Here is a 4,711-nt window from a genome sequence, read left to right as displayed (position 1 = left end):
CAGAGATCTCTTTATCTAAGGAACTGTCTCCATAACAGGGCAACCTTTGTTTCCCAAACATCTCCTCTCACCTTCTGGTTAGAAATCGCCCCCACCCCCCCTTCCTATCTTCAGACCCTTCCCCCTCTCCTTAGCTCTGGAAGTCAAATAAGCCTCAAGTTGCATATTAAGGGAATGTCACATCTGTGGATTCCCCATAGGAAACTACATAGTACATAGGAAACTAAATTTGATTTTCTTCTGTTAATCTGTCTCACATCATTTTGATTTTTAGTCCAGCTCGAAGGAACTTGAAGGGCAGAAGAAATTTTTTTAAGTCTCCATTTTCCTCTCTTAAAAACAAATATTTGTGTAAAGCAGGCAAATCAACATTACAGTCAATATTCAACTTTATTATGAACTTTAAAAACCATTTCTGAAAACAGCTCATTTCTGTTCTTCTGCATACCGAGGAAAATTATTCTGACTTTGGTTTTTAAACTCAACCCAAAAAACTTTCCATATTCTGATTTCAAGTAAACACTTTCAGAGAGGCTTGAGGTTGAGGGGGGAGGGGAAGACAAAAGAGAAATCAGGCAACCTTTTCAGTTTTCCACGTTAATCCGTTGTAATTAATTTCCTGAGGGGAAGAACAAGAGGTCAGCCCACTTCTTCAAATAAGAACACTTGGGCAGCTCCTGGCTGGCTCTTTCAATCGAGCCTGGGACTCTTGATCTTGGGGTTGTAAATTCGAGCCCCAAGTTGGGTGTAGAGATTACTTAAAAATTAAATTAAAAAAAAAACACTTTATGCAGTATTATCTTTTTAATGTGTATCTAAAGACACTACTGCTGATTTCTTTTTTTTCTGTTGGTTTCGTTTACATCCCCTTTATGTGATACTTCCTTTGAAGGTAGCCTCTTAGGAGGTAACTGGTTTTAAAAGACCCACAGAGAGTTAAATGCCTGTGAAACCACCTCGTTTCTTGAAAATCAATAAAAGGCTTTCATTGAGGGTTTCAGTTGAAAGATGTTTACATTGTTCTGTGAAGGATGGAAAAGTGGAAGGTGATTCCTGAAGTTTCACAGAAAGACAATCCAGTTTATTTTATTTGTAATTGTATTTCGGTTACAGAAACATGTTTTTGATTCGACAATAGAATTTTAAATGGCTAAGAAAAGATGGTAAGAAAATATTCAGAACGACTTCATTTTTGTTTCCCTCTTTAAAGCAAAAGAGGAAAACACCCAATGAAGAAAATCAGTGACTCTGAAACTCATGACAAGTTTAGGAACGATTGCTTTAAGGTTTTTTTAAGAATGCATTTTTAAAAGTACACTTTTATTGAACTGACATCAATCATTTTGATTTTTTTTGTGTTTTTTCCCATGCCATTTCTACAAATCGGAGGCAATATTAAACATTCTTTTTTTTGTTTTGTTTTATTTTTAAAAAGGAGTGGCTTCCGGGCGCCTGGGTGGCTCAGTCAGTTAAGCGTCCGACTTCGGCTCAGGTCACGATCTCGAGGTCCGTGAGTTCGAGCCCCGCATCGGGCTCTGGGCTGATGGCTCGGAGCCTGGAGCCTGCTTCCGATTCTGTGTCTCCCTCTCTCTCTGCCCCTCCCCCGTTCATGCTCTGTCTCTCTCTGTCTCAAAAATAAATAAACGTGGGGCGCCTGGGTGGCGCAGTCGGTTAAGCGTCCGACTTCAGCCAGGTCACGATCTCGCGGTCCGTCAGTTCGAGCCCCGCGTCAGGCTCTGGGCTGATGGCTCGGAGCCTGGAGCCTGTTTCCGATTCTGTGTCTCCCTCTCTCTCTGCCCCTCCCCCGTTCATGCTCTGTCTCTCTCTGTCCCAAAAATAAATAAAAAACGTTGAAAAAAAAATTAAAAAATAAATAAATAAATAAACGTTAAAAAAAACTAAAAAAAATAAAAAATAAAATAAATTAAAAAATAAAAAAAAATAAAAAGGAGTGGCTTCTATTCCATAACCCGACTGCATTTTCTGAAGAAGCAAATTGAGTCTTAGGAATATTCATTTCTCACCCACCAGTCAAAGTAGGATATCTGAAATGGGGATGTTTGATTTGAGCTGCGGTAAACTGAGGTAGGAAACAGACAACAATTTTTTTTTTTTTCTGAGAAATGGTTTCAATTAATAGAAAACTCAGAGTTAAAGCAATGTTATAGACTTGAGGGTGGAGGGAGAGTGACAAGGCAAGTAGCAGGGAAGCAAAAGATTGGCCATTTAGTGGGGAAAATGCTTAACTGAAATCTCTCCCCAGGAAAACCTTAGATACCAATTTATGAAAGGCTCATGCTGTTGTCAACCTCCAGATTTACCATCTAGTTCCTAAAAGGCTAATGGTGATGACTTCGTACCCTCATCAAGGAGATAACTTTGGGAGGTTTCTCTTTTAGAAATATAGGTTTTCCTGGTGCCCTTACTTTTTAATTCCCTTTAAACACAGAGGCTTTGGAAAAGTAGGAAACAGAGTAAAATGTCTTAGCTTCTACCTTAAAAGTAAGTGAGGCTTAGTGCTTAGATGGAAGAAATACCAACAGGTGTAAAGCATTCTTAGTTTTGGGGGCCCCTGGGTGGCTCAGTCGGTTAAGTGTTCATCTTCATTTCAGTCAGGTCATGATCTCAGGGTTCATGGGATCCTGCCCCTCATTCTGCTAATAGGAGAGATTCTTGGGATTCTTGTTTGAGATTCTACTTCTTTCTCTCTCTCTCCCCCTCCCGTGCTCTCTCTTTCTTTCAAAATAAATAAACATTAAAAAAAAAAAAAAAAAAAGGCTTCTTTGCTTTTATGTTTTAAGAATGTCAAACGGTGCCTCTAACTATATGCCCACTGCAGCCAGATGCAGGCAGAGAAGTTTGGGCCCTCATCTTCTGTACAAAGTCGGCCTGTGACTTCCCTCAAGCCTTGCTCCAGGGGAATCCCGAGAGGAAACAATACCTTAATCTAATTGGAGTTCTCTAACTCTGGGAATCTTTCACATAGGGAGTGCTTGGAGTCAAACAGTTCTTTGAACATTTATTAGTTCAGATAAGATGAAAATTTTAGGATGTGAACCCCTGTGGCTTCTATTTAACCACAGTCAATATTGAGGACCCTGGATTTCAGGGGAAAGACTGAGTCAAAAACTACCACCTTTTGTAGAACAGGAGGGTGGAAGAAAGGAACCAACCACTTTGTGTCCCACTGATTTCCAAATTTATATATATATTGCCTTATTTCAGCTGAATCCCAAAGCAGGACAAGGGTTCATAAGAGTACTTCAAAATGGAGACAGCTCACACAGTGAAGGTTGCCTTATATTTTTGTTCTGATGAAAAACTTAAAAAAAAAAAAAATTTTTTTAATGTTTATTTATTTTTGAGAGAGCAGGAGGGGCAGAGAGAGAGAGGCAGACAGAAGATCCCAAATGGGCTCTCTGCTGACACCACATTGCCCGATGTGGGGATCAAGTTCACAAACCTCAAGATCATGACCTGAGCCAAAGTCAGACACTTAACTGAGCAACCCAGGTACCCCCTGATGAAATAATTTTAAAACAAGGGGAGGAGATTAGGGGTTCAAAATGGCAGACTGAGTGACTACATTTATCTCCTCTCTTTCTCAATATCTACATTTTTTCTCTGAGTTTAGCTTTTTGTTTGTTTTTTTTTTTTTTAAGTTTATTCATTTATTTTGAAAGCGAATGAGAGAGAATGAGCAAGGGAGGGGCAGAGGAGAGGGTGAGAGAATCCCAAGCAGGCTCCACACTCAACACAGATCCTGACTCAGGTCTGGATCTCAAGATCTGGAGATCACCACCTGAGCCAATATGAAGAGTTGGATGCTTAACCAACTGCGCTACTCAGGTGCCCTTCTATGACTTTAGTTTTACTTGATTTCATATATAAGTGAGATCATATAATATTTGTCTTTCTCTGTCTGACTTATTTCACTTAGCATAGTGACTTCAAGGTCCAGTGGCATTGTCACAAATGGTAGGATCTCCTTCTTTTTATGGCTGAATAATATTTCATTTTTTATGTATACCGTGTCTTCTGTATTCTCCCATCAATAGACACTTAGTTTGTTTCCATGTCTTGGCTATTGTAAATAAGGGTGCAGTGAATATGGGGGTGAAAATATCTCTTCCAGGTAGTGGTTTTTCCATCCTGAGGAACTTCCATATTGTTTTCCATTTTGACTGCACCAATTTATATTTCTACCAAAAGTGCACAAGGGCAGTCTTTTCTCTGCATCCTTGCCAACACTTGTTATCTCTTGTCTTTTTCACAATAGACATACTAACTCATTATGGTTTTGGTTTGCATTTCCCTCATGATTAATGATGCTGAATACCTTTTCATGTACCTTTTATCCATTTTAGGATCTTCTCTGGAAAAATGTCTACTCACGTCCTTCACCCAAGTGTCGTTCCACTTGTTTATTTTTGCTTGTGTTGCTTATGGTTTTGGTGTCATATCCTAAAAATCAACAACAAAACCAATGACAAGGAGAATTTTTCCCTGTTTTCTTCTAGAAGTTTTACAGCTTTTGGTATTATTATGTTTAAGCCTATAATCTGATTTAATATTTGTGGGGGATATAAGGGAGAGATCTTATTTCATATTTCTGAATGTGATTATCCAGTTTTCCCAGCACCATTGATTGAAGAGACTATCCATTCCCCATCAAGAATCCTTGGCTCCCTTGTCAAATATTAGTCAATCA

The sequence above is a fragment of the Panthera pardus genome, unplaced genomic scaffold (assembly GCF_024362965.1).
Source record: "Panthera pardus isolate Hobbes unplaced genomic scaffold, ASM2436296v1 HiC_scaffold_2, whole genome shotgun sequence".
NCBI lineage: Eukaryota > Metazoa > Chordata > Mammalia > Carnivora > Felidae > Panthera > Panthera pardus.
The sequence above is the reverse complement of the archived record's forward strand: the minus strand, read 5'-3'. Positions refer to the sequence as shown.